This window comes from Carassius gibelio, chromosome B8 (genome assembly GCF_023724105.1).
Source record: "Carassius gibelio isolate Cgi1373 ecotype wild population from Czech Republic chromosome B8, carGib1.2-hapl.c, whole genome shotgun sequence".
Taxonomy (NCBI): domain Eukaryota; kingdom Metazoa; phylum Chordata; class Actinopteri; order Cypriniformes; family Cyprinidae; genus Carassius; species Carassius gibelio.
In genome coordinates this window covers 28,768,627-28,792,948 of record NC_068403.1, presented here as the reverse complement: position 1 = coordinate 28,792,948, position 24,322 = coordinate 28,768,627, and the positions used below count along the sequence as shown (strand labels likewise).

Here is a 24,322-nt window from a genome sequence, read left to right as displayed (position 1 = left end):
GAAATGTCTGCATAAATGCTGCGGGGATAGTTTGTTGCGTGTATGTTTCTCCTTTTTTCGTCTTTTCCCAGATATACTGACACACTAAGGTGATGTCGGCGTAAATGAGTTGACATGTTTCAAGTATTCCCGCTGGTGTACCCATATTGTCATGTAGCAGATGCGACATACCGTTGTTTTTTTATCCACCACTCTCTTGCCATCACCATTATAGCTTACAGGGAATCCCAAGTACACCCAAACACCAGACCTGTTGGTTATTGGAGGATCTTCTATTTCTGGTCTGTAAAACGCATTGGCCACCGCGTACCGAGCATGAACTGCTCGCTCACTCAGCGCGTACTGAGTGAGCGAGCGCCTGACTGAGTAGCCTAACATAAACATAAACTGGTGTTTTTTTTTTCTTCTTCGGAGGTGTTAGGGGCGTTGCCTATTACGTCGTTTGGGTTATTGGGCTACCTTGTTGAACGCATATCATTTTTCACTTTTTTTTTTTTCAAATATAATTAATTAGTTCAACGAACCATTCGGTACATAATGCATACCGCGTACCGAACCGAAAGCCTCGTACCGAACGGTTCAATACGAATACGTGTATCGTTACACCCCTAGTAATACTTTATTGTTGTATCTGTACCTCATCTAGCACTGATAAGAAGAGGCTGACATGTTTTCCTGTGTTCTCAATTTTGCCTGTCTTCTGACTTTATCCCTTCAGTCTTAGAGGGTCAATCTCATTAGCATCTACTGAGCTCTCTGTGTGTAATGGAAAAGCGCTTAGAGCGGAAGTGGACGCTTCCAGCAGGAAAGAGCAGAGAGAATTCCAGCAACAGTGAACATTTAAATGACAGGAAGACATTGCGAGTCTCACCCAGTACAGCACGTCAGTCCAGCCCTCCATGGTGATACACTGGAACACAGTCAGCATGGCAAACAGGAAGTTGTCAAAGTTTGTTATGCCATTGTTGGGTCCATGCCAGCCATCCCTACACAGAGTGCCATTGACGGGACAGTGTCTCCCATGACCAGAAAGAGAACAGGGAGCTGGATCCTCCTCTGCAAATGTACCTGTGTGGAGAATGAGAAATATGTGGCTTATTCTCAGGAAACGGTGGCATTTATGTACTATGTACTATGAGCACCCTGGTTAGAATATATTTAAGACCCATTATTTGAAACATGTTGATGTGTGTGTGATGAAAAATACATGTTCAAAACAGAACATGTATTGTTTATAATTTAGTCTAATGTATAAGAGAACACACTGACGTGTGCCGTTCAGATAGCAGGTTGCATGCATCTTCCCGATGAACAGCTCCAGCCCGATGATGGCATAGATGATGATGACGAATAGTACAAGCAGAGCAATGTGCAGCAGAGGAACCATGGCTTTAATGATGGAGTTCAGCACTACCTGTAAGCCTAAACACACACACACACAAATATTATCAGCATGTTATCAGGCTGTTCTAGCTGTGAACGCTGGGTAAAGATGTGGACGCACTTGGCACTCCTGACACCAGGCGAAGGGGCCGCAGAACTCTAAACGCTCGTAAAGCCTTCACATCGAACCCACCCGGCTTGCCACCTGACTGCCCACTGACATCTCGATCTTTGGTTACCAGCTCCAGAACCACACTGAAGAGACTAAACACACACATATACACTCATCGGTATTAACAATAATAACAGAATGTGAGTTCATGCTATTATTATCAGATTATTATGTTATATAGAACATTATAAATTAAATGTGACAGCAGAAGACGAGGAAATTGCTAAATTACAAGGGGAATTGTGTGTCATGGAGTGAACAAATGACATAAAATGAATAAAAGTCAATGTCATAATGGTTAAATCAATCATCCACCATACTATATTCTGCTATCTCTTTCCTTTGTGCAAATATCATTCAAAGTTTCCAAGGGTTGTTGTTGATGCAGTCTATAACAGACTCTGATAAAAGCTTGTGTTTTTAATTTTTTTGATTACTGGCTGGTTTTGGGAAAGAAACACGTTCACTAGCCTCTTTGGATATCATAACAACATCTTTTGACCATAACTTTGGGATGTCAGACAGAACAGACAGACAAAATAGCAGATAACAACAAGTCCAGTCAGCGCAGGAGTTTTATTGGCTATTTGGGCTGTCAGTCATTTTTTTTGTTTGCAGATCTGTTGTGGTGAGCTGCATGTTTACACATATAATATATATATATATATATATACACACACTTAACTTACTTAACTATTGCTTAGGGGTGAATAAATTATTAACATTAACAAAACAAAAAATTGTGATGATGTGACAAAAATGTGATAAACAGCCAATAGTACAAATGCAACTGCATCTATTCTTTTCTCAGTGCACAATGGGTACCATTTGGATATCCAAAAATCTAATCATTTTAGCTGGATGAACTTATTTCTAATGATTACTCAGCTTTACATACTCATTACACACTCATCTGGCACGGGGGCTAGGGGGTGTCATAGATGAGATTCGGTGTGATCCCTGAGGATCCTACAGCAACACAATCTCCATCCAGCATGACCTCTGATTTCACGCACTGGGTGCCTCCTCCCTGAGAGAAGTTAATCTCATTACATCAGGTCAGAGATCCGCACTAGATCAGATTGTAATCTCTTGTGAACAGTTGCCAGCTATGTGCCAGATAAAATCCTTTCAACAATTACCAGCTGACATGAACTACTTCCAACAGAGTTGTTCAATCATGACATCCAATCGTAGCCCAACTCAGAACACCAATTAAAACACCATTTAACACATGCTATTGGATGGTAAACACACAAAGTAACACTACAAAACATTTAGGCATCTAGGTGTGGTGAAGACGACTTCTGAAGTTTAAACCGAGCATCAGAATGGAGAAGAAAGGGGTTTAAATGACTTTGAACATGGAATGGTTGTTTGTGCCAGACGGGCTGATGTGAGTATTTCAAAAACTGCTGATCTACTGGGATTTCCACACAAAACCATCTCTAGGGTTTACAGAGAGTGGGCCGAAAAAGAGAGAATATCCAGTGTGCGGCAGCTGTGTGGACGAAGATGCCTTGTTGATGTCAGAGGTCAGAGGAGAATGGGCAGACTGGTTAGAGATGATAGAAAGGCAACAGTAACTCAAAAAAACAGTAGTTACAACCAAGTTATGCAGAATACCATCTCTGAACGCACAACACGTCAAACCCTGAAGCAGATGGGCTACAGCAGCAGAAAACCACATCGGGTGCTGCTCCTGTCAGCTAAGAACAGGAAACAGAGGCTACAATTCACACGGGATCACCAAAATTGGACAACAGAAGATTGGAAAAACATTGCCTGATCTGATGAGTCTCGATTGGTGCTGCGACATTCAGATGGCATGGTCAGAATTAGGCATAAGGAACATGAAAGCATGGATCCATCCTGCCTTCCTTGTCTCACTGGCTCAGGCTGGTTGTGGTGGTGTAATTCTGTGGGGGTTATTTTCTTGGCACACTTTGGGCCCCTTAGTTACCAATTGAAAATCGTTTAAACACCCCAGCCTACCTGAGTATTGTTTATGACCATGTCTATCCCTTTATGACTTCAGTGTACCCATCTTCTGATGGCTAATTCCAGCAGGATAATGTCACAAAGCTCAAATCTTCTTAGACTGGTTTCTTGAACATGACAATTAGTTCACTTTACTCAGTCACCAGGTCTCAATCCAATAGAGCAGCTTTGGGAAGAGGTGGAATGGGAGATTCACATCATGGATGTGCAGCCGACAAATCTGCAGTAACTGCGTGATGCTATCATATCAATATGAACTAAAATCACTGAGGAATGTTTCCAACAACTTTAAATCTATGCCAATTCTGAATGCCAAAGTGCGTCCAACCCGGTACTAGGCTAGTACCAGTGAGTTTGTGTGTGTGTGTGTGTGTGTGTGTGTGTATACATATAGACACATTTTGTTGATGTGTTGTTCACCTGCCTCAACTGCATCACTTTAAAGTGCCGTACTTTAGCACAAAACCTGATTGTTTTTAATGAGCACAGGAAGTGTCACGCCCCAAAACAGTTATCAATGCAAAGACAGATAACATTTTTGCACAATCACAATATTGAGGAAGTTGAAAGGCTGAACCACCAGAAGACAAAATCTGACAAAGCATTATCTGTGATCCGAAACTCTACAAAGCTGGTATTAAAATACAAACAAATGTTTCAGCAATTCCCAGTAGACTTCTGTTTGAAAAATCATTATTCTTGAGCTGAAGGGTCTGTTTATTTGACAAGTATTTTGGATTACATTCATTTATTGTGTATCTGCAAGTTAGGTCTTTTGGATTAAGGACAAGATTTGAATCTCAAGTGACATCACAAATGTTTCAAGGACGTTATATGCGTTTGAAAAAAGAGCTTAATTATATTAAATGTGCACTTGTAGTGTACTTCAAATTTTTGTGAATATTATTTTAAACTGCACTTGTTAGATAACATATCAAATAATTATAAAAGGCCACTTAAGTGTAATTAAAGACAGTATACTTGTTTCTTAGCACACATTTAAGTACTTTGTATTAATGTCAGTTTTACATTAAAGTAGAGTTAATTCATTAAATGACTTCATCATTTGACATGTTTTATATAAATACACTTATGTTGCTGTGTTGACTAACATAAAGCGCATGTGAAGTGTTTGATTCAAACTGCAACTATATCGTGTTATCTGATGTTATATTTAAAGGTTTTACATTTTACGGAATTGCAACATCATTTCGAAAATATTTAAATACACAAAATACATTTTACATTTACCATAAAAGCTTGTCAGCAAATGTGGCAGTACACTTTACTCATAAAGACAAGAGGAGTAATAATGAAATGACTTATAAAGATGTGCTAAAGTGGGTTAAAAAAGCAGTTCAGCTTAATAGAAGGTCCCCTTCTATTTTCAATATATATGTTGCCCCTTGGTAATATTATTAGAAAATACGGAATTAGCTTCCACTGTTATGCTGATGATACTCAGCTATATATCTCAACGAGACCAGATGAAACTTCCCAATTATCTAAGCTAACAGAGTGTGTTAAAAATGTAAAAGATTGGATGACACACAATTTTCTCCAATTAAATTCGGATAAGACAGAGATATTAATTATTGGACCAAAAAACACTACACAGAATCTTGTAGATTACAATCTGCAACTAGACGGATGTACTGTTACTTCCTCTACAGTCAGAAATCTGGGTGTTATATTAGACAGCAACTTGTCTTTTGAAAATCATATTTCCAATGTTACAAAAACTGCATTCTTCCATCTTAGAAACATTGCCAAGCTACGAAACGTTATCTGTTTCTGATGCAGAAAAGCTAGTTCATGCATTCATGACCTCTAGACTGGACTATTGTAATGCACTTCTAGGTGGTTGTCCTGCTTTTTCAATAAACAAGCTACAGGTCGTCCAAAATGCAGCAGCTAGAGTCCTTATGAGGTCAAGAAAATATGATCATATTACCCCAATTTTACAGTCTCTGCACTGGCTACCTATTAAGTTCCGTATCAGTTACAAATTATCATTACTTACCTATAAGGCCCTAAATGGTTTAGCTCCAGCGTACCTAACTAGCCTTCTACCACGCTACAACCCATCACGCACCCTAAGGTCACAAAACGCTGGACTTTTGGTCGTTCCTAGGATAGCAAAGTCCACTAAAGGAGGTAGAGCTTTCTCACATTTGGCTCCCAAACTCTGGAATAGCCTCCCTGATAATGTTCAGGGTTCAGACACACTCTCTCTGTTTAAATCTAGATTAAAAACACATCTCTTTCGCCAAGCATTCGAATAATGTTTCTTTTTAATTGTGAGTGTAGTTGCATCTGTTCAAAGTTGCATTTTTATTCATTAGCTTGGGTTAAACTAATTTTACTTTGTTGGATCAGCAGCTATGCTAATGATGTCTGTATTTTGTTTCTATGTTTCGCCACGGGATTTACATCCCGTGGTAACTAGGATTTAAACAAGCTCCAGTCTGGATCCAGAACACCTGAGAAGAGATGATGCTGACCCTCAGAGGACCCCAGATGATGCTAACCTTGAATCAACAAACAGAACTAACAATTATTGCTAAATGTGTGACTGAATCATATAATAACTTAATTAATAATATTGATAGTTCATCGTCTAGCTGACTACGTCTTGTATTATTATTATAATTTTTTCTAAAATCCTGTCAAATGTGCACAAACTACTAGCTACTACTAAATATTGTAGAAACATAATTTTCTGTAAAGTTGCTTTGTAACGATTTATTTTGTAAAAAGCGCTATACAAATAAACTTGAATTGAATTGAATTGAATTGAATTGGCGATGATTGACCTTGATTCAAGCCTTCAGTTTACCCGCACCCATAACACTAGCACAGAATCAGTTCAGAATCAATCACCAAAAGAATCAGTTCAGTTCAGACGCTCTGTGTGTTATTCTGCTTCACGCTGAATCACACATGCGCAGTATCATCAGCTCCTCGGTTCACGAATCAGACGTGTTTGACAGAAACGGTTCTTGACTCGTGAACGAGTCATTATCTGGCTTGGCTCGGTGTTCATCTTCAGTTCTCTCTTCACAGCAGTTCAGTCAGTGTACTGTTTGAGTAAATGAATTACTCAGGGATATTGTTTTGTTTGAACTCAGAGGGAGTGTCAGACACATTAAAAAAGTTAACAGCTTAAAATAAAATTTTGGAATGTTTTAGCTTACCTCAAGGGCATCCAAGATGTAGGTTTCTTTGTTTCTGCAGTATTTCCCATTTTGATATTTTAAGGTCAAACCACCTCAAAGAGCATGCACAGAGGAGTCCAAATTAAACAATTCCCCATCATAAGTACACATTGATTAAACAGCTGAAGACGCGTCCTCACGCCCTCAGATCATTTGGACGTGGTTGTGTACAAGAGGACAAAAACTATATAAATACTGTTTGTTTTCTTACACAAACAGCTCGTTTCGTGTCTTAGGTCATCAATGTGTACTTACGATGGGGAATTGTTTAATTTGGACTCCTCTGTGCATGCTCTTTGAGATGGTGACCATAGACCTCCATTATATGAGTCACAGACAAGAACGGTTTCACCTAAAAATATCAAAATGGGAAATACTGCAGAAACAAAGAAACCTACATCTTGTTTGCCCTTGAGGTAAGCTAAAACATCTAAATTTAATTTGAAAGTGAACTATCCCTTTAAGTCATTTGTGGATTAATGTGTATTGGAGACGTGAACCGTTTAAAACGATTCAGTTCGATTTGGTGAACTGTTTCAAAAAGATCTGGTTACATCGAATGATTCCTTCGTGAATTATTTCTTTCATATATGTAAAAAAGTTTTTATAGAGATTAACAGATGTGTTGATGGTTTATTGAAAATAATAGTTTATTTTGACGTCACCATTATGGTGATCATTACTTAGGCAGTATGACTCATTTCAATGTTACTTTTTGGTTAACTGCTCTTCCTATGTTGGTTACAGCGAAAACAGTGAACATTAAAGAAATCATCAGGTGATGTGGGTTATTTGCTGATGTTAAAAATTTCATTGTGTAACGATCTGATCAACTGGGTTTATCTGGAGTCTAGTCTATGCTATTACTTTAATGTTAGTGACTATGGAAATTGTGTTGCATCGCATAGGATCCTGCAGATTTATATCATATATATTTTTGTCTATTTTTTTTTTTTTTAGTTAATTTGTTAAAGAACCTCTCTGAGAACCTCTAACACAGAGACCTCAAGAATTAGTGTATGAATCTCAACAATGGTGACATGCTTCATGCCGCAAGGCATTCTGGGTGCCATGGATGAGTTTTGTATGACATACCCAAAATGCATTGCTGTTTGTCACCATAGTTGAAAGTCATACACTGAATCTTATTTAAATTCTTGAAATTATATGCTTTATATTCACCTGGGTCTCAGCCTGATAACCCATTGAGTCACTTTAATAAATAATATAAAATAATTTTGCCAGAAAAAAAACATGCAGCTATATTATAGCAGCTAAAAAACAACACCGACAAGACAAGTGTCAAAATGCAGAACTAAAGCCAACACTTACCACCATTATGGTGACATAAAATCAAACTATTACTTTGAAACAGACATCAACATCTAAAACTCTGCTTAAATTGTAATTAGTTAGGGGATAATGTTTTAATAATGTTATGAATAAACCTTTTTTAGAACGTTATTCTATCTTTTGAGAGAATGTTCTGGGAACAAAAATAAAACTACCCACTAAAAACATTGTTAGAACAATGGTAATGTTCTTTGAAATTTTTTTATTATTATTATTACTCAGAAACAAATAAAGCGGCATTATTTTACGGTGGTTGGTTTGTTACTTTGCTTAAAATACTTAATTCAGCACACACAATTCTGGTTGAGGTATTATTTTAATAATTTATTTAATATTTAATTTATTGTTCAATAAGGTAAACTTTCTAAAATGTATGGAATGTTACATTAACAGTTGTACATTGGTAAAACAAACATGAACAAAAGGCAGAAGCCCTCAAAATATGGATTGTGGATGTCTGTAGTGCAAATTGCTTGGGGGGGGGGGGCATAAATAACGCAGTCATGTCACAAACCGTAAAATATTAGTTTACTATTATTTTTCTTATTATTTCTACTAGGTAAAAGTAACAAAGAAAAAAGAATAAAAAATGTAACATTACGTACAAAGAGGGGACATAACTTGCAAAGCACCCTTTATACATGTATAGAATAATAATACAAATGAAAGTTTTAAGAGAATAAATTAAAAGATGTACTGGTAAAAAAAAAAGTATGTCCGGACCAACATGGCGTCCGCGTCACTAGTGGAGGAGACGTATTTCCGCTTTTGAGTGGCGCTCCACTCGCCCCTGTGGAGGTGACGTAATTCAATTCAATTCAAGTTTATTTGTATAGCGCTTTTTACAATAAGAATCGTTACAAAGCAACTTTACAGACAATTATGTTTCTACAAAAGTAGTAGCTTATGGTGGTGACTGTCAGTTTGTGCACGTTTGACAGGATTTTTAGAACAAATTAATACAAGACGTAGTCAGCTAGATGATGAACATTATTAATATTATTAATTAATAATAGTTATATGATGCAGTCACACTTGTAGCAATATTTGTTAGTTCTGTTTGTTGATTCAGGGTTAGCATCATCTGAGGTCCTCTGAGGGTCAGCATCATCTCTTCTCAGGTGTTCTGGATCCAGACTGGAGCTTGTGTAAATCCTAGTTACATCCTGTGGCAAAACATAGAAACAAAATAGAGACATCATTAGCATAGCTGCTGATCCAACAAACTAAAATTAGTTTAACCCAAGCTAATGAATAAAAATGCACATTTGATCAGATGCAACTACACTCACAATTTATAATACTTTAATAGGTAGCCAGTGCAGAGACTGTAAAATTGGGGTAATATGATCATATTTTCTTGACCTCGTAAGGACTCTAGCTGCTGCATTTTGGACGACCTGTAGCTTGTTTATTGACGAAGCAGGACAACCACCTAGAAGTGCATTACATTAGTCCAGTCTAGAGGTCATGAATGCATGAACTAGCTTTTCTGCATCAGAAACAGATTACATGTTTCGTAGCTTGGCAATGTTTCTAAGAATGGAAGATGGAAGAATGCAGTTTTTGTAACATTGGAAATATGATTTTCAAAAGACAAATTGCTGTGTAATATAACACTCAGACTGTAGAGGAAGTAACAGTATATCCGTCTAGTTGCAAATTGTAATCTACAAGATTCTGTGTAGTGTTTATTGGTCCAATAATTAATATATCTGTCTTATCCTAATTTAATCGGAGAAAATTATTTGTCATCCAATCTTTTACATTTTTAACACACTCTGTTAGCTTAGATAATTGAGAAGTTTCATCTGGTCTCGTTGAGATATATAGCTGAGTATCATCAGCATAACAGTGGAAGCTAATTCTGTATTTTCTAATAATATTACCAAGGGGCAACATGTATATTGAAAATAGAAGGGGACCTAAGACGGATCCTTGTGGCACTCCATATTTTACTGATGATAAATGAGATGATAATTCTGTGGAAAGTGGGGCCCGGACCAACATGGAGCTCCACTCGCCCCTATGTCTGCAGCTAGAACCTCTTGGAACAATGGCGCACCCCATAGTCCAAAATAAGTCCAATTTTTTTTATTTATTTTTTTTTATTTATTTTTTATAAATAACACGTTTAATCGGTTTTCCAATAAATATTTTTTAGTAAGGACATAATTTAAGTTATATTAAGCTGTACAAGTCTTAATACTCAGGGATCCCTCTAATAATCACAGGAAATGGCCCAAAACAATCAAACATATTTCATGAATTAATTATTTTTCTAAAAGAAACGAGACTGATTAATAAAGAATTTAATACAGCGTTGTATAATTGTGTTTTTCCTCTCCCTATCTCGCTGCCATTTTGGTTTTTGTTTTCCAACACTCCTGTCCGGTAGGTGGCGGGAATACACTACTCAAGTTGTTCTGGCATTACACCAAAAGAAGAAGAATTCTACACTAGGCTACTCCTTTGTGTTGATATCGAAAGCAAAATCGACAGGAATAAAAAAAAAAAAAAAAGAGACTTCAAAACGGTCATAAACAAAACATTAAGGTAAGTTTATTATCTTCTGATACAAGTACGTATTATTGTAGATTTTTCTCATTCGCTTCTCTGTCGTGTGTTTAATCCGATCTGTAAACATTAACATCAGCAATAGAGTTGTGACGCATGTAACGTAGAAGTTGGTGAAGCTGCATAAATTCACCTTCAGGATTATAATGCTATAATATTCTCCTTTAAATTGGGATTAATTTACGGATTTTTACAATTGGGAATATAGGCTACCAGATTAGGATATAAATATTGAAGCAGAAAACACTTCTGTAGGCCGCGGATATACGCAGATCAGTTAGTGAGAGTTTGATCCTGACGTAAAGTAATCCGTGCCGGAAATGAGTCTGAATCCACACGATTAATATAGTCATCTAACAGCATTTAAGATAGTTTGGGGTTTGATATTCAGATTTGTCTGTCTATAAATACGCAGTGCGCTCTCAAAGGCTGGGCATACACTGTGCGATTTCATCAAGCTTACCAACTCACACTGTAAGAGCAGATCTCATGCGATGTAAAGTCAAAGCTTATGATTTATGTACTCGCTCTATACTTGTGTGAAATACTCCAAATGAGCAGACGATGACACCGTGTATATGGACGATAGCCATATATATATAAAAATTAAACAACAACAAACATCAGGTGACATCGAGATGATTTGTCATTTCCAATTGATGTATCAAATTATTACAATTGATATTATTATCATGTAGCACCCGTACAACCACTCTGTGAGTTACTTGCATGAGAATGGGGGTGCTCGGGTTCGGTGTAGTTCAGGTGGATACCATGAAGGTGCACCTAATAAGTGTCTAATGAGTTATAAAACCTTTTGACAATAAAATATTTAAAAATAATGAGACCCAGAGATGGTTTAAAAAATAGGGTAACGCCCTTGTTTAATTAAATTAAATAATTTGGCAAACAGAATATAAAAGCTTTCCCCAAAATTCAATATTAATATACAAAATATACAAAAATAAATAACCAAAATATTCCCCAAACACTTAAATTTAGCTTGAAACCCCAATAGTTTCAATCACACTTGTTACACCTGAATAAGTGGTTCAAAAGTCCCCTCCCCTTAGCTCTTTCCTAACGATCTGAAATACACAGAGAACTTTACAATAACAAAAAAAAAAAAAAACGCTCGTTCCGCTTACGCTAAATTACGAAGGCACGTAGTCACTAACTGAATTAAGTGCTTTATTGCTATAGGCTAAATTTTAAACACGATGGGGACGGTGCCGGTGGTCAAGTGATATGACCGGTAGGTGGGTTAAACACAGTGTATCACTGGTAACACTGACTATCGCAACAAGCCTAGTGTATATACGTTTTTTTTTTTAGTACCTGCAGCCAAACACTGTTGACAATACAGCATGAATACCCAAATGACCAACAAAAATAGTCTCATAAAAACAGTAAAAATAAAGTAATAAAAGGCTAACTGCATAAAACCTTTGGAAATATTATTCAGCTAAATAATATAAAATTTAAACTTTAGTTTTAATTACTGTCATGAAATAAAATTACCAAATATTTATATCCTTTTAATTATGTAAAATGAACTGATATTTCCTTATTTAGAAGTAAGATGTACCCTTTTATTTTTTTAAAGTAAATAAACTTTTACTTTTTTAATAGTCATGTGACTCGTTTTTGAGAGTAAAAAAAACCACGCCAAGTGTCCTGAAACAAGTCTTAGCAAATGCAATGGTGGGCCCACTCACACACACATGTTCCAGTTTACTCACGGTAACATTTTGAACGAAGAAAAACGTTGCAGGCCTGCTTTGGTCTTGCAAAACATTGAGTGCGCTGAATGGACACTTGCAAAAAATTGAGAGCATTGAAAGACTTTGGTCCGGATGATCCGGTGTGGTGCGATTAAACGACCGTTCCGCCCAGCATACGCCCACCGTGTCTAACTATCTCTGCTATCTCCGTTCACTGCTTCCGCTCCTTCTCTCCCGCTCCATCAGACAGGTCTCTGGCTTCGTTTCTCACTCAGTCTCACGGCTCACAGACATCCCGAGTCTGCGGTCCTCTTCTCTGCGTCTCCCGCTCAATTAATCAGCTTTACTCTCACTTTCTAGCATTTTTTTTTCTTCTTCTCAACATGCCCACGTTCCGCGTTCCACACGAGTCCAGCGGAAAGAGAGAAAAAAACTTCCAGCCCTTTCTCACATGTCTCTCACCATGTCACGTGTATATTAGGGATGTTGCGGTGATGGATTTTTTCCACCGGTTAATCGACGTGTCACCGGGGTAGCGTATCAGGGATTTCGGATGGCGGAAAATGCAGGTGTGCACACGTTTCAATTTACTTTCACTTTAATTAGCGGCAATTCAGTAGCATTTGTTTGAATTAATCATGGGTTAATTTATTTTATTCTTAATAAAAATACACAAAACAATAAGACACTCGCTTGTATTACACACATCTTTTGCAAACTGAATAATAACTTAACACACCATGCAAAAACTAAACAAAAGCACTTATGAAACACCTTTTACAGTGCATTTATTAACCAAACGAGCCACTGCACATGCACCACTTATCGAAGGCTGTGTTTGTGTGTCAGGCTTTTGTGGTCGATTTTTTTGCCTCTGGACCCATCTTGGCCGCTTCATTTTTGTGGTGTGCTTGAAGATGTGCGTGTAAATTCGAAGTGTTACCTCCGGATGCTGCCACTTTCATCAGGCAAAGTTTACAGGTTGCCTCGTTAACGTTTTCAGGTTCCCTGTTGGCATTTGGTTTGAATCCAAAATATTTCCAAATAGGTGCTTTTGCATTTCACTTTGAAACCAGATATTCTGCCATCCTTTGCCAGTTAGCTCGCCTCACTCTCCTCAAATGATAAATTAAATCGGGACACCTGCTGCATAACTGCGGTGCTCGTTCCGCTTACGCTAAATTACGAAGGCACGTAGTCACTAACTGAATTAAGTGCTTTATTGCTATAGGCTAAAACTTAAACACGATGGGGACGGTGCCGGTGGTCAAGTGATATGACCGGTAGGTGGGTTAAACACAGTGTATCACTGGTAACACTGACTATCGCAACAAGCCTAGTGTATATACGTTTTTTTTTTTAGTACCTGCAGCCAAACACTGTTGACAATACAGCATGAATACCCAAATGACCAACAAAAATAGTCTCATAAAAACAGTAAAAAATAAAGTAATAAAAGGCTAACTGCATAAAACCTTTGGAAATATTATTCAGCTAAATAATATAAAATTTAAACTTTAGTTTTAATTACTGTTGTTACGACCCTTTAGTTGTCTAAGATAGGAAGTAACATTGAGAATATTGCTTGGGAGTGAGCAGTAGAAAAGATCAGGTCAAACACAATTGCAGTTCACGTGATTTATTATTACTGAAAGCCGAAGCCATTAAAATGGCGTGTGTACTATTTACAGTGTTAAATAAAGAGAAGAAAGAGATAAACAACAAGACCCAATGGGGATCAACGAACAAAGGTGGCGCCAAATTAAAGAAAGGAATAAAACAAAACAGTCCGTAAACTAAATTCCCAAACCCTCTAAACTAACTAACCAAAACAAAATGCGAAAATGAAACCCGAAATCTTCAGCGCGTCCGGCGCCCAGACTAAACTATGCTAACTGATAAACAAAAAAACAAAAGTGGCACTCACCGCTTACCTAATGTTTCTAACATTCGTAGCTACGGGCGATATGTAGGTCGCACGACATGCTTCCCTGTTCCTTGTCCCCAAAAGGATAAAGTGAACAGTAACTCATAACAGCCCTTGCCTTAGGGTTATCATCAAGAACGAAAATGCTAGAATCACGAATACAAATCATATACAAAGGCGAAACAAAAGTTCACAACAAACTCAAAACTCCAAAACCACACACACTGAGCTCCTGATCAGAGTGAACTGGGAGGCTTTTAAATCAGCAGGGCAGCAGTTGATTGGCTGTCAGTTGATTAATGTCACTGATTAAGATTGGCAGTCGCCTCTTCCAATCAGCGGAGACCTGGCAGAAATGATAGGTGGAGAACAGAAATAGACACAAGAAAAAAAACAAACGCAGCACGTAACACTGTCATGAAATAAAATTACCAAATATTTATATCCTTTTAATTATGTAAAATGAACTGATATTTCCTTATTTAGAAGTAAGATGTACCCTATTATTTTTTTAAAGTAAATAAACTTTTACTTTTTTAATAGTCATGTGACTCGTTTTTGAGAGTAAGACAATAAAATAAAGGTGATTGATTGAGAGATTAATCATTACCCTCCCTGTCCCCTTTACACTATATAACCAAATTTACCACTGGGCCACACCCTCTCCCTTCTAGGCAGTTTTGATGCCCTCATCAAAATAAACCTTGGAGGACTCTAATAGTCTTAAAGTCAAGGGTAGAGGCCAGATTAGAACAAGTGAAACACAACGTCATGGGGTGGCACCAGAGAGTTTGACACTGACTGCTTCTGGAGTCTCCGTAGAGTCCACTTCCCAACAACACTCCATGGCTTAGGACTGTCACAGGGTAATCACGGGGCTTGCCAAGTTCAACGTAGCTCAGCTTGACCACTGGACGGGTGACTCTTTTGGGATGCTCAGCTTGTTCAATCCCAGCGTTAGTGTCCAGACAGGGGTTAATGGCTCCTCCCTCTTCTAGAACGTTGACTTCTGAATCAGCGTTGAGAGGCAGGTTTGGAAGATCACTGACCACTGGCTCTATCTCAGCCAGGTCTTGAGCTTGTCTTTCAGGCTCGGTGACGATTGGCCTGGATTGCTTTGTGGACAGTTCTGGACATGTCAACAACTCATCCCAGTATAACTCAACGGGGCTTTGTGGGTACACTTTGTTGTACTCTAATTCTGATGGACACGTCTTCATCATGGTAGTTTGTCTGTACCAATTCTTTTGTCTTTTGTTGAAATGCTCTAGTCACAGGTCTTTGTTGTGGCCCCACTTCCCTTTCATCAACAGGGATTCTCACAAGATAACCAATGGGTAACAGGTGATTACGATGAATAGTCTTTTCTGCTCCCATGCTTCTCTCTGGCTTGATCTTGTAGACAGGTAAGTTAGGTAGCTTCTCCATAACAATATATGGTGAGGATCGCCACTTGCATTTCAATTTTACTTGCCTGTGACCCCAAAGTTTCTCAGCAGCACCCTGTCGCCTTTGTCAAGGACTTGTTCTTTGATGTTCCTGTCGTGTGCTTTTTTGTTTCTTTTGTGGTTCTTGTCTGATGATTCTGTTGCAAGACTGTAAGCTCTTTGGAGATCTTTCTTGAGCTTAACAACATACTGATGATAGGATTTTGTTCTTATGTCGTCCTCAGTCACGCCAAAGCAGATGTCTACCGGTAAGCGAGCTTCTCGGCCGAACATAAGCAGGTAAGGCGAATAACCAGTTGCATCATTTTGAGTACAACAACAGTTGTAAGCATGGACCAACTGACTGATCTTTTGACTCCATTTTTGTTTTTGCTTTGGATCGAGTGTGCCAAGCATTGACAAGAGCGTATGGTTGAATCTTTCGGATTGTGGATCTCCCTGAGGGTGGTAAGGTGTTGTTCTTGATTTACAAATACCCAACATCATCAGAAGGTCTTGGATCAGTTTGCTTTCAAAATCGCGGCCTTGATCCAAATGTATGCGGGCAGGGAGTCCGTAGTGTACAAAGTAGCGCTCACACAATGAGCAACGTCTTAGCAACGGTGGCCCCCTTCTGGTCTTTGGCTGGAAAAGCTTGGGCGTATCAAGTAAAGTGGTCTGTCACTACAAGGATGTTGGCGAAACCTTGAGAGTCGGGCTCAAGTGACAGAAAATCTATACAGACAAGGTCTAGAGGGCCTTGGCTGGTGATCTGTTTTAAGGGAGCAGCTCTCTGGGGAAGGGCTTTGCGAGTGATGCATCTGCCGCAGTTCTATGATGTAGTGCTCAACCTCAACTCCGATTTTCGGCCAATAGAACCGATTTCTGATAAGTTCGATGGTCTTGTCCATGCCCAAGTGACCGGACTCATCATGCAGAGATTTCAGGACCATCGGGACATACTCTCTGGGCAGTACCAGCTGCTTTACCTCAGATCCATTTTTCTCAACCTTCCTGTAGAGCAGATTGTTTTGGATGAACAGTTTGCTTGCTTGCTTTGTGCAACAGGACAGAAGTTGGATTGTCGGGGCCGGTGAATGATGGACCACCATGAAGTAACTGTTTGACTGGAGCGATAGTAGAGTCCTCATCTTGAGCGGATACCAGGTCTTTGTCACTGAGCTGACTCAGAGAACCAAGATCCAACCGAACTGGGGAGACAAAACACTCTGGTATACCATCAGGTGACACTTCCGAGTGACTCAGCAATAGTTGTGGGCTCTGTCAGAGTTTCAGGGCACTTGATCTGTTTACACGGAGCTTGAACACTTTCAGTCGGTGTGGTTTGCCAGACTTCTTCTGTGGTTGGAAGAGGGTTGCGTGACAGGGCATCGGCATCGATGTTGCTGCTGCCAGGCCTGTACTGCAATTTGAAATTGTATGTGGCGAGTGCTGAGAGCCAGCGGTGACCTGTCGCGTTGAGTTTGGCAGTCATGAGGATATAAGTTAGGGGGTTGTTATCAGTTCTCACGGTAAACTGTGCGCCATACAAGTAGTATTGGAACTTGTCCACCATTGCCCACTTAAGTGCCAAAAACTCGAGCTGGTGAACTGGATAGTTCTTTTCAGAGGCACTCAGCTTGCGGCTTGTGAAAGCAACAGGTCTCAAACCCTCGGGGTACTTTTGGGTGGGAGGATACCCTTTGCACAGCTCTGTAAGTGGTCGGACAATGATGGAGTAGTTTTTTATAAACCTGCGGTAGTAGCCGCAGAACCCCAGGAATGACTGCAGAGAAGGAAGGTCGGTTGGCTGCTTCCACCGCGTCACTGCTTCCACTTTGTCTGGGTCTGTGGCAATACCGTGCTCAGAGACAATGTGGCCGACATAGGTTACTTGTGAGTGACAGAACTGGCACTTGTCGAGGGACAACTTAAGTCCAGCTTCTTCAAGACGAGCGATGACTTTGAGGAGTCTTTGCTCATGCTCCCCCAGAGTCCTGCCGAAAACAATGAGGTCATCCAGATAGACTATGACTTCAAGCATGTGCATGTCACCGACTGCCTTCTCCATGAGTCGTTTGAAATGTTGCAGGGGCCCTGTGATCCCCTGTGGCATCCCCTCAAATTGAAAGAATCCCAGTGGTCAGATAAAATCGGTTTTCTCTTTGTCCTCATCAGCCATTGGGATTTGATAGTAGCCACTGCGCAGATCCAGCACTGAAAACCACTTACTGCCGGACAAACAATCGAGAGCGTCGTCAATATGTGGTTCAGTGTACTGATCTGGGATAGTTCTCCGGTTCAGGGTGCCGTAGTCGATGCACATACAAAGTTGACCATTCTTTTTACGTGCAAGGACAATCGGTGAAGCACATGGACTTCTTGATTCTTTTATGATCCCAGCTGCCAACAAACCTGGCAGATGACGCAGAAGATCATCCAAATCAGCAGGGGCAATACGTCGAGATCTCTCTCTGAAGGGAGTGTTATCGTTCAAGCGGATGTGAAGTTCTACCCCTTTAGCCAAATCAACATCCCACTCTTCTATAGAGAACACACGGGAGTGTTTGGTAAGCTTTTGACTCAGCCTCTCTTTCCACTCTTTGCTAATGGGTGACTCACTGAAGTCAAACAGAGAAGGATCTATAGCTGGAACAGATTCGGCTTAAGGGTTTGGTGCATCTGTCACAATGTAAGCGACGTGAAGGTGAGCAATCACTCTGCCCATTGGAATGGCAGTTTGCTTTAGAGACTCATTACACAGGAGCACCAGGAAGTTTTTTGGATCTAGCATCTTGGAGAACAACACAGTTGGCTGGACAAGTACACTTGGAGGAAGAGAGTTTTTAGTCTGACGTTTGTGCTGATCAGGACAGGTATAGTCTCGGAGCAACGTGGATCAGGGCACACCAGGGCCAGAACAGGAACAGACTTGACTTTGTTGGACTTAGATTTTTGTGGCAGCTCCAACTCAACCTGGATGTAACCTTTGTATGGGTAACTGCTCTCTGGTTTGGCATACCAGCTGTCAAAGATGATGGTAACTTGAGATCCACTGTCCATCAGCGCGGTGCAGGGGTTGCCATTGATCCTGACCTGAGCAGTGGATGGCGGTCCCACGAGTCCCGGGGGCAAACTGTTGGTCTGTACATTTACCGAGCTTCTCTTGACACTTGCATTTGTGATCTTGGTTCTTGCTTCGTTATCAGATTTGCTGTTCTGCTTGGACTTTCTTTGAGCTTGCAGCAGTTTCTGAATAACTTTGGGATAGTTCTCGGGAGAGGCACACTTGTTGGCAAAATGCCCATCTTCACCGCAGCAATAGCAGAAAAAATCACTTGGGTCTCTGGCTGTAGAAGGTCTTGGCTGTCAGGGTCGTGACTGGGTCTCTTGTGGGCAGGTCTCAGTAGCAGAACTATACTTAGGCTTGATTGACATGACAGAGACTTGCTTTCGGAGCTTGACAACTTCTTTCTTTAAAGCTTGAACGTTCTTGTCTCTGAGTTCTCTGCCACTGGAGTGACTGAAAGCAGTGTGCTCGTCGAAAGGTGACTTGACATGGCGGTGGAGGCAGAGAGTTCACTTACTTGTGCTCTGAGTTGGTGTATTTTGGCTTTCAAATCTTTTAAATCTGTGTCAGAGGTCACAGTAGCACTTTTGGCGTAGACAGCTTTGGATGGATGGAGTCTGCGACGTGAAACTTCATGCTCCTCCTCCAGGCGTATCTCATTCAGCAGCCCGAGAAAAGTGGGAGGACCGTCTCTGCCATCTCTTAATCTGAGATTTAGTATCATAATGTCAGACCTGATGGCCCCTTTAATGAATTGGTCAAGACGTGCTTTGTCTGCCACCGATGACCGGAGTCCACCCTTTTGGACAACTTTATTTAGGACTCTCTCAAGGCGTCTCAGGAACTCAGAGTTTCTCGTTGGGATGTTGACACAACATTCTGAAGGCAAAGTAAAGTTCTTCACAGATAATGAACAGACTGCGATGCAAGTTTGAATCACCTGAATATACGTGTGCTTCAGGCTCCGATGCAATCGAAACAGCTGAGACAGAGAGAGAGAGAAAAAAAAACACAGGGTTAGGAAAATGTTAGATGACCATGCCTCTGCCGTTCGAGATATAGTCTTCATTAATGTGGCTTAATTTGTTCTGGTTTACCGATTTCTTTTCTTAAATCTTCTAATTTTGCAGGTTTATTTTATTATCTTTCACTTTTAATCGCATCTCTTAGGCTACTGTGTGTGGTAAACATGGGAAGGGAAATTAAAGATTCCATGAATTAATAATTAAATTATTAAAGAGTTAAATCATGAGTTATTTAGGGAACAAAATTAACGAAACATGGACAATTGCCACAAATTAATAAGTAGTAGAAACAAATTAACAAGTTGTAGGAATGAATAGTATCTGTCCTATGTCCCGCAGCCCTGCAGAGTGCAGTTATCTGATGAAATGACTACATTTCTATTGCTTTTCATGTTGAATGACTTTTGTGTTCTTTCTGTTATAATGTACTTTTAAAGTTTAAATCACATTAAAAGCTTAATTAGTACACTGTAAATGAATGATGATACGGTCAATGTAACTCACAGCCGCTCGCACATGTTCTGTGCATGAGCCGCACCCAGCCCAACATTACATCAGTTAACCTTTATCAGCCTTAATTGATCAATCTCTTATCGACAATTATTTAAAAATAATGTTTTTATTCAAATTTAATTAATCAAAAACAAGAAAATTTTACCATTGATTATTTATTAGTTTAATAATTTATATTTATCATTAATAAATGAAATAATAATTAGCTAGCTGTAAATTCATTGTCATGACTGGATTCTGTGCTTCACTCCGCATCACAGATATCATAATGCATTAACCTTAAATTATAAATGGGACATAGCTGTATCTGCATGGGATGATGATGATTTTCTGAATAGGTAAACATGTTCGATGTGTTTGCTCATTTTGCAGCCGCTTTCCGACCACAGTTTTTGCAAGCTGTGTCTACCTTCAAGGACAAATAAGCTCTGGGTCAAACTAAGGTTAGAGCTGCTAAAACTACTTATTAACTAAATTAATCCCAGCGGTGCCTCCATTTTATTTATGTAGCATCCGTACAACCACTCTGTGAGTTACTTACATGAGAATGGGGGTGCTTGGGTTCGGTGTAGTTCAGGTGGATACCATGAAGGTGCACCTAATAAGTGTCTAATGAGTTATAAAACCTTTTGACAATAAAATATTTAAAAATAATGAGACCCAGAGATGGTTTTTAGTTTAGCAAAAATAGGGTAACGCCCTTGTTTAATTAAATAAAATAATTTGGCAAACAGAATATAAAAGCTTTCCCCAAAATTCAATATTAACGAATATACAAAAATAAATAACCAAAATATTCCCCAAACACTTAAATAATAACCTTTTAAAATTTAGCTTGAAACCCCAATAGTTTCAATCACACTTGTTACACCTGAATAAGTGGTTCAAAAGTCCCCTCCCCTTAGCTCTTTCCTAACGATCTGAAATACACAGAGAACTTTACAATAAAAAAAAAAAAAAAAAAAAACCACGCCAAGTGTCCTGATACAAGTCTTAGCAAATGCAATGGTGGGCCCACTCACACACACATGTTCCAGTTTACTCACGGTAATATTTTGAATGAAGAAAAAACGTTGCAGGCCTGCTTTGGTCTTGCAAAACATTGAGTGTGCTGAACGGACACTTGCAAAAAATTGAGAGCATTGAAAGACTTTGGTCCGGATGATCCGGTGCGGTGTGATTAAACGACCGTTCCGCCCAGCATACGCCCACCGTGTCTAACTATCTCTGCTATCTCCGTTCACGGCTTCCGCTCCTTCTCTCCCGCTCCGTCAGACGGGTCTCTGGCTTCGTTTCTCACTCAGTCTCACGGCTCACAAACATCCCGAGTCTGCGGTCCTCTTCTCTGCATCTCCCGCTCAGATTAATCAGCTTTACTCTCACTTTCTAGCGTTTTTGTTCTTCTCAATGTGCCCGCGTTCCGCGTTCCACACGAGTCCAGCGGAAAGAGAGAAAAAAACTTCCAGCCCTTCCTCACATGTCTCTCACCATGTCACGTGTATATAAGTTTTATTTTTTAATACCTGCAGCCAAACACTATTGACTATACAGCGTGAATACCCAAATGACCAATAAAAAGTCATATAAAAAGCATAACTGCATAAAACCTTATTTTAATATTATTCAGCTAAATATAAAATGTAAACTTTAGTTTTAATTACTGTCATGAAATAAAATTACCAAATATTTATATCCTTTTAATTATGTAAAATTAACTGATATTTCCTTATTTAGAAGTCAGATGTACCCTATTATTTTTTAAAGTAAATAAATGTTTACTTTTTTAATAGTCATGTGACTCATTTTAGAGATTAAGAGAGCTTAATCATAAGCCTCCCTGTCCCCATTACACTATATACCCAAGTTTACCACTGGGCTACACACAGATCTATTTATCTATATCAATATCACAGGTTTTTTCCTTCTCTGAAAACATAACTGACTGTGTACATCAGTTTCATATAAAATGATTGAAAATGCAAGTGCATTTAACTGCAGCCACAATTGAGCTTCAGGACAACAAACACAGAGCACATGTTAAGGTCTGTCAGTGCGTGAGCTTCGTGCATCTAATAGTGCTGCATTGCAAACGGCAGAAATTAAAGCATATCTAAAGTAAAACATGGTGGGTGGAAGCACAGACTGTCAAGCAATGTGCATGTGTCTCACAGCGCAAATTCTTTGCAATGAAGCCATCCACGTCTTTAGCGTGCACACGTGCCATATGTGGGAAAAATAAACAAGTTTAGTATTGATTCTGAAATGTTCAGAATCATTGAAGAGAGAATCGATTTTTTTCTCCCACCCCTAGTAAACAAGCACACATGAGAAGAACATGGAGCATAGGTGACGGCGTATGAGGACTTGGGGCAAAAATGCCACTTAATTAGACAAAAAAATACTCCTGCACAAACAAATATAATCTATTACATCTGTTTCTAATTAAAGTGAATATGAATAGACAGTGTCGAATGCGGCATTAAATTAAGATCTTCTCGTGTTGCACTGTATTTTATTTTAGCCGTTTTTACAGTGTTGTGCATTTAAACCAAGCACACACAGTTCTGTTGAGTTTAGGAATGCAATGGCAAAACAGAAGCGTTCAGATGAGTCCTCACTCCTAAGCAGAGATGTATAGTAACGAAGTAGAACTACTTCACTACTGTACTTAAGTACTAAAAGGCGGTATCTGTACTTTACTAGAGTATTATTTTTTTTCTCCTACTTCCACTTTTACTTCAGTACATATTTTCGCTGAGTTTAATATTTTTACTCCGATATTTTTTTTTATGTGCTGCATCGTTACTCGTTACAATTATAAAATGTTACGAATCATTCCATAACCACTGCCACTATAGATGGCAGGTTTGATGAAGCTGCCACATCATTGAGCGAATCAAGCGATTAAGAAGACTGCGCATGCTGACTGAACTGCTGTGAAGAGAGAAATGAACACCGAGCCGAGCCAGATAATGACTCGTTCACGAGTCAAGAAACGTTTGCATCGGTTCTCGGATGACCAGTAACGTTAGTTCTTTCTGACAGTTCGATTCAACAAACCAGTTGAAGAAAACAGTTCACCGATTCTTTTGCACTCGACGCAATGGCGTCATTGGTGTTGACTGCACCTGGGCTCATAACATTAACACAGAATCAGTTCAGAATCAATCACCAAAAGAATCAGTTCGTTTCAGACGCTCTGTGTGTCGGTTTGCTTCACGCTAAATCACACATGTGCAGTATCATCAGCTCCTCGGTTCACGAATCGGACAGAAACGGTTCTTGACTCGTGAACGAGTCATTATCTGGCTCGGCTCGGTGTTCATCTTCAGTTCTCTCTTCACAGTAGTTCAGTCAGTGTACTGTTTGAGTCAATTAATTACTCCGGGATATTGGTTTGTTTGAACTCAGAGGGAGTGTCAGACACATTAAACAAGTTAACAGCTTAATTAATCTGTGGATTAATGCGTATTGGAGATGCGAACCATTTAAAACGATTCAGTTCGATTTGGTGAACTGTTTCAAAAAGATCCGGTTACATCGAATGATTCGTTCACGAACCGGATATCACAAACTGCTTTGTTTTGAACTGTCTTACAACAGACATGGAAGAGAAGACAATGCTGAATAAAGTCATAGTTTTTGCTATTTTTGGACCAAAATGTATTTTCGATGCTTCAAAAAATTCTAAATGACCCTCTGATGTCTTACTGGTTTGAAACAACATGAGGGTAAGTTATTAATGACATCATTTTGCAAATTGGGCTAACTAACCCTAGTAACTGTTTTTTTGTTTACAAGAAGTTACAGTCAAAGGAATTGTGATTGTCCTTTAGGTTAATCATTTGAAATAGTAAAAGCAATATGTTCAAACTTTTGACGACTTTCTTTAATAGCTACATAACACAATACTTCTACTTTTACTTTCAGTA

At 39.2% G+C, this 24,322-nt stretch overlaps 2 protein-coding genes across 12 annotated transcripts in view; one reads left to right on the top strand and one right to left on the bottom strand.

The window, feature by feature from the left end:
- Positions 1–24,322, bottom strand: part of LOC127963129 (voltage-dependent L-type calcium channel subunit alpha-1D-like) — a 276,125-nt gene that overhangs the window by 54,287 nt on the left and 197,516 nt on the right. The window lies entirely within an intron of this gene.
- Positions 1–24,322, top strand: part of LOC127963140 (NACHT, LRR and PYD domains-containing protein 3) — a 210,736-nt gene that overhangs the window by 128,935 nt on the left and 57,479 nt on the right. The window contains exon 2 of one of the 5 annotated variants that reach the window (XM_052562885.1): positions 16,028–16,082. The exons of 3 other annotated variants lie outside the window; for them this stretch is intronic. The gene's annotated coding sequence lies outside the window, so the exon portion shown is untranslated. Of the gene's footprint in view, positions 1–10,566; positions 10,684–16,027; positions 16,083–24,322 lie in introns of those variants that run through there. One more of the 5 variants, XM_052562886.1, reaches the window with a different exon arrangement.